Here is a 10,944-nt window from a genome sequence, read left to right as displayed (position 1 = left end):
ATTTAGATTTAACATTTAGATTTAGATTTAACATTTAGATTTATATTTAGCATTTAGATTTAACATTTAGATTTAGATTTAGATTTAGATTTAACATTTAGATTTAGATTTAAAATTTAGATTTAACTATTTAATATATTTCTAAGTTAACAAATATTGCTGTAAATGTGGTAAAAGGTGATGTTAAAAAATTCACAATACTTTGTTGTTGTTTGAAGCTAAATGTGGCAAAATGTTGATGTTATTTTCAGCGTGAGACACTTTACAAACGGCACCCCATAACGTAGTGCTTTTATTTTGAAAGAGACTGTATGCAAACTGTACATTTCCTGTGAAAACAGAAGTGTATTTTGAAAACAGACAATGCATGTAACAGGCTGAAGTTGACACGGCGTCCCAGAACGTCAACAACCAACACACCCAGGGTACCTTGGACGTCATATGTGGACGTGGAAAGTCCATGACCAAACGTGGACATGTGACGAGGTCACAGTGAGGATGTATCTTTCCCTTCTGTACCTGTATACACATAGTTGGGTTTAGGAAAATAGAACAAGGTTTGGCTTTGCAGTCTAACAGGAAATGAACACCGACATCCAGGATGAAAGGCGTTGGTTGTTGGACCCATCCACCACCCCCCCCCACCTGCCCCAGTTGAACTTCCACCCACTCCAGCTTTTGTTGTAGTCAGGCTCTGTTTCCTCTGACGCCACCTGGTGCCATTAAACAAAAATGCTGACCAGCTGCGTATCATGCCGATGTGAAAACTGACACTGACAGCTTCAGTGTTTGACGCCGGAAGTCATTGACCAAGTTATTTAAGGTGCGGACACACCAAACCGACATCAAAGAACTAGCGGCAACAAAAGCCAACTGTTGCGTCGTCTACGTCGCCTCACGTCGCCCTGTGTCAGTTGCATTTGAACACACTACACGGACTACATCCGACGGCCAAGTAGCACGTACGTTCTGCGCCTGCGTGAGAGAGAGCGGAGTGAGAGAGTGGTACATCCTGTCAGCCGAGGGGTTTCCTATCTGTGCAGCCGAGCACCGCAGCACCTCCACGGACTATTACATCCAGACGGTCCCGGTGTTTCCTCCGCAGGCTCCACTTCACTCAGCTGCCCGATAAACCCGCTGCTTCTTCCCACTTTAACCTGAATAACAAACCAGGGCTCGGTGCTCCGGTTGGATCCAAACGGAGAGCCGGGGCTAGCTCAGAGGCTAGCTGAGGCTAACTGGCTGTGCTTCCCTCCGGTTATGCTGCGGCTAACGCTACGCTAGCTGCTCCCAGCTAGCTCCGGTTTGTTATTCAGGTTAAAGTGTGAAGAAGCAGCGGGTCTGTGGGGCAGCTGAGTGAAGTGGAGCCTGAGGAGGAAGCACCGGTTAGCCTCGGTTTCACTACTGGCAGATTCACTCGCTACAGGGGCGAGGAAATAAAACCTGAACAGCCAATCAGAGTGATCTCTCTCACCGACATGCTCCGCCGCCGATTCAACATCCTCAATCAGCCGGAAAGCCGCCAGCGCCGACACCAAAGTGCCGACGGTGCGGGACACACCGCAAAAACTAGGGCGACAGACGCTCACCGACGGCCCGACTTTGGTCGATGGCCGACCGTCAGCGTGGTGTGTCAGGACCTTAAGACGTCTGCAGAGTGAGACCAGGTTGGTGAGACACATAGAAAAAGATACACTGGAAACAGTAACAAAAGAGGTATATCCTCTTTTCACCCGCAACTGTCGCACATGTAACACATTGTCAAAAGGTCACACCAGCTCTGTCCATGACCCCGCCCTGCCCGCTGTCCCTTTCATACAGACATTGTTTCGACGCTGTTAACACCTCTGGTCTCAGGCGAGACGACTCTGTCCCCACATTCTGTGATTGTACCTATTGTAGCCGTTAAAACAGCGTGAAATTCCCACCTTGAAGAGGGGGTGTGCAAGGGGCTCTGGATCATGAGAGGAAGGGCGGGGCCCAAAGAGACTGCTCATGCGTTATGCACAGGGCCTCACAATTTGGTGCTCCTCCACTGAAATGATGTTCTTGATGAATCTTCCTGCTGCATTAATGTCTCTGCTGTAGATGCTCCAGGTTTAACTCCTCTATATCCTGTTGGATATTTGAATGTACAGCGATGCATCATATTCTGTTAGATCATCACATGTTTGTAGCGTTGCTGTCAGATAAATGTAGTGCAGTAAAAAGTACAATATGTACGTCTGAGGTGGAGGAGAAGTATTCAGTAGCAGAAAATAGGAAAACGTAACTAAAGTGCAGGTACCTTGAAACAGTGCATGCAGTACAGTCTGTAATCATTGACATTAATATTAAATGTACTGCTGTCTGTTGAGCTGTGACCTGAGCTTTGACTCTGGCCTCTTGTTGATGTTACGTAATGAGAAGTTGAGGGCAGACAGCAGGAAGTGATCGATCGATCACTGATTGATTATTGTCACATGGTGCATCAGGAGACACAAACTGGTGCTGTGAATGTCTCTCTGCTGTTGGATGTTTCTGTGAATGTGAAATAAAAATCAGAAAGTTGATCCACAAAAACAGACCTGTGGCGCCCTCTGGTGGACAGCTGGAGTACTGCACAGAGGAAACACCCAAACAGTCTCACAGGGACACAACAGCTCAGTTGAATAATCTGACCTGTAGTTTGTAGCTCATATCAATGCTTATTTTTGTCAGGATTCATTTGCAACAATATGTTTTTTCTTTCATCATATGCACTGCTCAAAAAACTAATGGAACACTTAAATCCCACATCAGATCTTGATGAACGAATTATTCAAGTTGAAAACCTTCACTGATGCACATTGTATAATTTGTTGAGGACACAATGAGGCAACAACAATCACTTGGAACCAAAACCATCAGCCCATTAAGTGCTGCTGGAAACACAACAATGTGTTGCTAAGTTTGGTGCACAAACACTGCTGTTGCTGAAAAACACTCAGGTTCAGTAACACAAACAGCTGGACACAAACAATGTGTCACCAGGTTGCGTCTCACCATCAGCTCCACCTCCTGAGGTCAATGTTGGGATGTATGAAACGTACAAATGTAACGTATCCTTAGTTTTGTCCTGCACACCTGTACACCTGTACACCTGTACACCTGTACACCTGCACACCTGTACACCTGTACACCTGTACACCTTCACACCTGTACACCTGCACACCTGTACACCTGTACACCTTCACACCTGTACACCTGTACACCTGCACACCTTCACACCTGCACACCTGTACACTTGTACACCTGTACACCTGTACACCTGCACACCTGTACACTTGTACACTTGTACACCTGTACACCTGCACACTTGTACACATCACAGGTCATCATAGCTGATAGGAATAAATATAAAGGATATAAAGGGGGAATGACAGAGAGACCTGCAGCAGCTGCACTTCTCCAACAGCATCTCTCTGCTACTGCCCCCCCCCCTCCCCTCCTCCTCTCAACCCCCTNTGAGGTAAGGACGGACCGCTCCTTATATTTCTACCTTTAACTCACATTAATCTGCTGCTGTGTGTAGATTTAACCCGGGTAAACGGTGCGGACCGACCCGCCTGGCCTTCCTCGGCCCGGCTCGGCCCGGTTCGGCCCGGTTCGTTTGGGCTCTGCAGCTAAAAGCTGCGGATTAAAGACAATAAGAGGCTCGTTGATCCGCGCTGATTCTAAAAGCTGCAGCTGGAAATCAGATGCGAAGGTTTCATTCTGATGGTTAGGATTTAAATTCACGTTTTCATTTCATCCATCATTCATGCGGGTTTTTGAGGGGATGCGTCCTATTTTCTCTCTCCTCCTTCATGCGGGCAGAGGGTGGAGGATGGAGGGTGGAGGAGCTGATGAATCATAGATGGCGTCAGAAAAAAAGCAGCAGCTGAAAGGGATCCAGAGGTCAAATATGAAACTGAAAACAGAGGAAAACAAAAATAATGAAGGTGTTTGTGTGATGAATGAATGAATGAATGAATGAATGAATGAATCTGCTGAACTGTGAAACATCGAGCTGCTTCATCTTCACTCAGACATGGGATTTTTTTGCTGTTGGGCTGATTTGGTTGATGATTTGTGGCCTTGAACGTCTCCTCCTCTGTACTGGTCTGTACTGGTCTGTCCCAGTCTGTACTGGTCTGTACTGGTCTGTCCCAGTCTGTACTGGTCTGTCCCAGTCTGTACTGGTCTGTCCCAGTCTGTACTGGTTCCACTGGTCCATGATGGCGGTCTGTGCTGTCCTCCTGCTGCTGCAGGCTTCAGCTGCTCAGTCTCTGTTTTCATGCTGTCTCTCCATTCATCTAAAGGGACCTGTGTATTTTAAAGATGAATATTTATTGTTTATTTATTGATGTGCTGTGAGGTCCAGTAACAGCTGGTTTGATTTACTGATTGATAAGAATGATAACTGATCAGGAGCTGTGCTGGACGGGTTTGGTATCAGATAGTTTCTGATTTTGGTTTCTTGGCTTTTTAATGTTTTATCTGTGAATGGATGAAAATAAATGGAGGATAATATCATCTATAACTCATGAATATTTATACAGAGGATGAAGAAACAGACGCTGCTGCTTCTCTTCTTCTTCAGTCAAGCTGTTTGTTAAAACTGTTTACTTGTGAGGCCGAGACTCTGCTCGTCAGATTAATGTCAGATTTGTTTTAACAGTTAAACTATAATGTGTGTATTCAGCTGGCTCTGTGGTTTCCTTCCTTTTTATTGTAAAGCTTCTTTCTAATGATTATAATAATAAGATGAGTTAAGTGAGTGATGACCACAGATAGATCTGAAAATATCGTCCTCGTCCTTTAATTCTGACCATGGAAGTCTTTAATAAAGGCAAAGCAGGGCTTTTTAATTCTGAGCACATTTCCTACCCCAGGTGAGTTCATCACTCCGCTTTAACAGCTTAAGAAATACAGCAGAACAAACAAACAAAATGTGAATACAAGAGGTACGAAATTTAAAAAGTAAAGAAAATATCAAATCAAATCAAACTACAGCATCTTTCATACAATCACGCAGCCCCAACATGTCTCACAGAGCAGAGGAAAGCAGCACAGACAGACATTACAACAATTAACAATGAAATATTTAAAATTAATAACATTTAAAAGAACAAATTAATACAGAGAAAAAACAATGGAAAATGCAGAAGAGGCAGCATGAAGTAAAAGCCAAAATAAAAAGATCTGTCTTCCCTCCGATGATTTAACACAAGGAACCAAAGACTGAATTCACATTCTGCTGTTTTAAAACGTTTTTAATCTGATGTTGGACTTCCTGACATCATGACTCATCTTTCAAATGTTGATCAGATGTCTGAGCGTCCTCGAACACACCGACAGGAAGTGGTTTCTCCACATGATGAGGACGTTTGACAGAAATCAGAGGGAGCTAAACAGGATGGATCATTTCTGGAACATGTCTGGAGTCTGCAGGTTGATTCTGATTCAGGTGAAGTGAAGGAGTCGTCTGATTGGAGGGCAGGAGGTCAGTCTGATAGCTGACTGATTGATCAGCAGAGAGAACGTGATGTCAACAGTTTGAGCTGCAGGAGAATTCATTTAAAAACTGTCTTCTGCTGCTGCTGCTGCTGCACGAAGCTTCAACATGACGCTTCATCTAAAACAGTTTTATTTAGCATTTAACACAGTCTTTAATAAAACACTAAGAATCAACCAAAAGTCCTCTCTCACATTTACATCTAATATTTACTCATGTATAGTTTCCTCCAAACAACTTTACCTGAATTAAAGGAAATAATTTGAGTCAGATTAAAGAGAGTTTCTGTCCTTTGAAAGTCGTGCAGCGATGCTGACCATAAAGTCCTCTCTCAGTGTGTCACCATATGTCACAGTAAATAAATATAAACTAAATAAAATTAAAATAAACTGAAACCAGCGACATATTTGATGAATCACACAGATGCAAAATTCATTTAAATATCAAATATCAAAAATTAGTATGATTTAGTATTTATCCACAGAAAGATAATACGAGCCAATAAAATCAAACTTTATTTTAAAAAATACAAACAAACAAACAAAACACAACTGTAGTATTGAGTTTTGTTAAATTGAGACACTTCCTGAAAATTTGCGTTCTGGAACAATTTACTGAATCATAACGACGTCATACGATTCTATAAACATGAACCTCCTGACGACAAAATACAGAAGGAAAAATAAAGAATAATCAAACACAGAACTGATGACTTGATCTCAAATATAACATGTCCCGAAAACCACTTTTTTTACAGGCTATTGGCAAATTAGGACACCTTATATTTTCATATAAAAAGAAATGAAAGAAGATAACTTCAACATTTTAATGTCTTTAAATAATCATATCATAAAAATACAACAACACGACTGAGATTCTTTTATGAACCAAAAGTATGTAGCGTCTCCACAACGCCATTTTTATTTTCCTTGTCTTGAAGAAAAATAAATCAAACAGGGCTCTGAAAACAGATTGATGAAATACCAGGCTAGAGATTCCTGAACTCAAACACCATGTCGTGATCAGCGTTACAGTCACACGCAGTTACAGTGATGTCATCAGTTGCTCCTTTTACACTACCAGAATTTCCGCGAATGTTGGGCCGTTTTGCCGCCAAGCTGCGAGCGTTTAGACACACAGAGCCGGATTGGCGAGTTGATCCGAGGTGCCCAATTTTCCCCCTCGTAGGGTAGACATATTGATGGAACCCTTTTAGTTTAAACAGACCGAGGCGGCCTTCTGCAACAGGAGAGGCTGTTGATGACTTGTGGGAGGGGCTGTTGATGACGCTGCACGTGCGAGCCACTGGCGGTGGATAAACAGGAAACAGCTGATAGCAGGAATTAGCGAGCAGCTAGTAGCAAGAGGGAAACACAAACCTGACAGACACTGTAAAGATGAGCAACTGGGGAGACAAGGAATTGCGCGCCCTCCTTGTCCTCGCAAACGAAGAGGCCATTAACCGTCAGATGACGGGGACGGTGAAGAACGGGCCGACTTACGAGAGAATCGCCGAAGGACTGACCAGCCGCGGCTTCCCTCCCACGTCACTGTTTACGTCACACGCTGAGCTACACGTTTTGTTACTTGCTCACGCCCCCCATTGCCCCGAAAAAGGCACATTCTGTATAAACAAAAGTAGGTAGGCGGCATTTTGCTGCACTCCCCGATTTTGTTTTTATACTGCCAATGCTGAAAAAAGACTGATTGGGCTTTCCTGCAAATTTGCACAACTCCTGTCTAAAAAGGACTTGTGTCTTCAGAGAGCTGGTGGGAACTGAAGCACTCTGACAGGCTGAGAAATAAATCCCTTCCTCTCATTCAGTGAACACACACTGGATCAGACTAACGAGTGTCCCCAGGTGTGTGTCATTAACCCTCTGCAGACTGAGCAGGTTTCAGGTACTGTGATCATTTTAACACTCTCTAGTGTTGTTGGACATTGTGAGGTAACGAGAACACAACCACAATTATATTATATTCACTTTCTGACAATATATCCTCCTGAATCTGACACACTGGAGCTCTAAGTGGATCTGCTACAGCTTCAGTCTGTTTTTAGCTGTTTGTTTGTTTTAATCGATGAAAAATGTCAAACTTTTGTTTTCAAGTTTCTCAAAAGTCTCAGATTTTCTGCTTTTGTCTGGTTTGTATCAGCGGAGTGAATCTCTTTGGGCTGTGGACCTCCAGTCTGACAAAACCGTTGTTGCAAACTGAACCAAGCGTCCTTTACATGTGTCTGTTTGGCCGTTTAAAGTCAGGTTAAACTCTGAGATGCAGGATCAGTTTGTAGTGACATCAGAGGATTTATTCATTTATTTAACCAGAAAAAGTGTCCTGACCAAAACAGGCACTTTTCAGATTTCTGTTCAGTCTGAACATTGTGAGGCAGACATGGTGTCTCCAGGTGTCTCCAGGTGTTTCCAGGTGTCTCCAGGTGTTTCCAGGTGTCTCCAGGTGTTGGAGTTGCACTCCACGTGTGTAGTAGTAGTGTGAAGCCTTCAGTGTGTGCACGGGAAGCTGTGTGAAGTCTTTTTTGATTTGTCAAGACAAAGACACGGACAAGCTATCAAACCTCCAGAAGTCACAGAAACAGAAGCATATTTTATATTTTGTACTGTCAACAACAACAACAACAACAACAACAACAACAACAACAACAACAACATGGCAGTGTGTTTGCAGACAGGAAGTGTGAGTGCTGACTCACTCTGATGACACCACAGTTTGCTGTTGTGGTGAATGAAGTCTGAATGTGCTGCAGTAAAAACTTCATCCATCGTCTCCTCCTCCTCCTCCTCCTCCTCCTCCTCCTCCTCCTCCTCCTCCTCCTCCTCTTTCTCCTCTCTTTGTCACCTCCTCTTCATCTTGCTAAATCCCTGAAAACACACATCTATAGTTTGATCTTTTCCTCAGACAGTTGTTCACTGTAGTTTTGATCAAACACACAGGAGGAAACAGTGACATTTTTGGGGACTACTTTCAGCGGCGGATGAATCCACATTTGGTGCTGTAGTCAGTATTTGTGTCAGCAGGACAGTGTGTGTGTGTGTGTGTGTGTGTGTGTGTGTGTTTGCAGTGTTGACGGTGGAGCTGTATGGCTCAGAGGAAGAAGCTACATCAGGCTGTGGATCTGCGCTCTGCTGCGCTGAGTCTGAACACGAAGACTTTAGGAAACAAGTTTCAGAAACTGACGTGTGTGCCTTTTAGTGTTTTGGTTCATTCTTAACTTTGTGTGTGACGACTCTCAGTTAAAGGTCCACTGACGGACGAATCTGTGACAAACTGTGTGTTTATTCTACATAAACTATAAATATATATAAATGTAATAAAAGTTATGTAATTAAGTGAATAATTTCTCATTTTATTTGTTTTTTTTGTCACACACAGATTTGCAGTGGTGGCTGCTGGGTAATGTGTATGTTGATATTATCATATGTCAAGTTTGTATTTGATCATGTGACAAGATGATACAATTTACAGTTGCTAGTTAAGAAGCTAAATCTGGCACGGGGGCCCATGCGTACTGTCATCACCAGGCATCATCTGTCCACCATTTTATACCAGACTGTCTCTGGTTCTTAAACCAGTTTCTGTCACAGTTCTTGGAGCGTTGCTGCTCCCTCACAAACCAGCCTGCATTTATGAGCACAAGCGTTATGACCACGGATGTGTCATAAATGGAGGGCGGTGTCCAAAGGAAGCAGCAAGATGGCAGATTATATGAGTTACCTGTGAGCTTATGTTGTGTCATTGCAGATAATTGTTTTTATCCAAAAACCAGCGCAGACCAACCTTTGATAAAGGTATATGATAAAGAACATGATACGCCTGCTGATGTCATCACGGTTCGCACTTCAGGCCAAGAAAACCCTTCTTTTCAGGTTCCCTAAAAACAATTTATTTTTGGTCAAACAGTTGAAACTCGTTGGTAGGACATGATGTCTGTGAGGTCAGACTGTCTGCTGTCAGGATCAGGAGCAGCTCGAGTCTTCAGACCTTCACAGGTCACATCCTGCGGTCTGATCCAGAGGTTTGTGAACGGTTGTGGATCAGATGCAGCTGCTGGCGTTCAGCACTGTGTGTTAGCTTTTAGCTGGGGCGGCAGAGTGGGTCGTCGAATAATCAGAAGATCGGTGCTTGAATCCCTGGCTCCTCCAGGCCGCGTGCTGAAGTATCCTTGGGCAAGAAACTGATCCTGAACTGGTCGTAATGGCTGCTCCATCACTATGTGAGTGTGCGTGAATGGTCACTGATGAGCAGGTGGCACCCTGTGTGGTGGCCTCGGCCGCCAGTGTGTGAATGTGTGAAGGTGACATGAAAATTAAAGCGAGAAAAGCGGCACACAAGTGCAGTGCATTAAGCTGTTAGAGTGGGCGAGTGTCTCCTGTCACATCAAACTCTCGTCCTGGTCTGAACATTAACGTGTAAAAACATCCTGAGTTACAGTTCCAGACTGACACTGTTTTTAAAACAGAAGAGAAGGAGACATTTCTGGATGCAGTCGCTCTCCACGCTCCGACGCCATTTTCTCCTCCTCCTCCTCCTCTCTTTGCCTGGAGGATGCGGTTGTCATGGTAACCAGACAGTCCCCACAGGGGGATAGAGAGATGGAGGCTGGGGAGGATGTGGGGGTGGGGGGGATCGACACTGTCTTTGTTCAGAAACATGATGCGCTTTTAACACGTGAACATTTATTATCAAGAAATCTGAAAATCTGACTTTAGAGACGAAAGAGAGCTTCATCTTAATTTAAATCAGACAGAATATGTGATCGTATCTACGGACCAAGAAGGCTTCTTTCTTAAAATTAAATCAGCATGTAAACAGCCAGTGATCTTCATCACCTGCAGCAGGAGGAGGAAGAGGAGGAGATGAACCATCAGAAACAACGCTGACCATCAGTATGTGTGTGTGTGTGTGTGTGTGTGTGTGTGTGTGTGTGTGTGTGTGTGTGTGTGTGCTGTAGGTATGTAGGAGACTCATCTGTGTTTCTGCTGAGTTTGTTTCTCACAATTTATTCTTGAAGTTTTAATGATTTCAGTAGATTTTATGAATCTAGCTGCCGCTCGTAAAACTCAGAATGTCGTCACTGTCTCCTCCACATCCTGGTGCCTGTGTGACGATCATGTGTTGTATTCAGTCAGCATTAAAATCAAAGTCAGTGGTGTAGTGAGGATGGTAACTGGACATGTCCTTGTATAGATCCTTAGCTCCAGCTGGACGAGGACTCCTCTACGATAGGTGGAGATATGCCCCCTTTCAGCTTGTTAGTATTGGACCTTTTTCCTGTTGACCTATTACGTCACAGACCAAACAATGGACAAACAAGTTAGCTACGGTTAGCTAGCAGCTAACTGGTACCATGGTGGACAACTTTACAGCTCTGTACATTTGGTCCGTCCAAAAAGTCACGGCTCTGGATG

This window comes from Epinephelus moara, chromosome 10 (assembly GCF_006386435.1).
Source record: "Epinephelus moara isolate mb chromosome 10, YSFRI_EMoa_1.0, whole genome shotgun sequence".
In the NCBI taxonomy this organism is placed as follows: Eukaryota; Metazoa; Chordata; class Actinopteri; order Perciformes; family Serranidae; genus Epinephelus; species Epinephelus moara.
The sequence above is the reverse complement of the archived record's forward strand: the minus strand, read 5'-3'. Positions refer to the sequence as shown.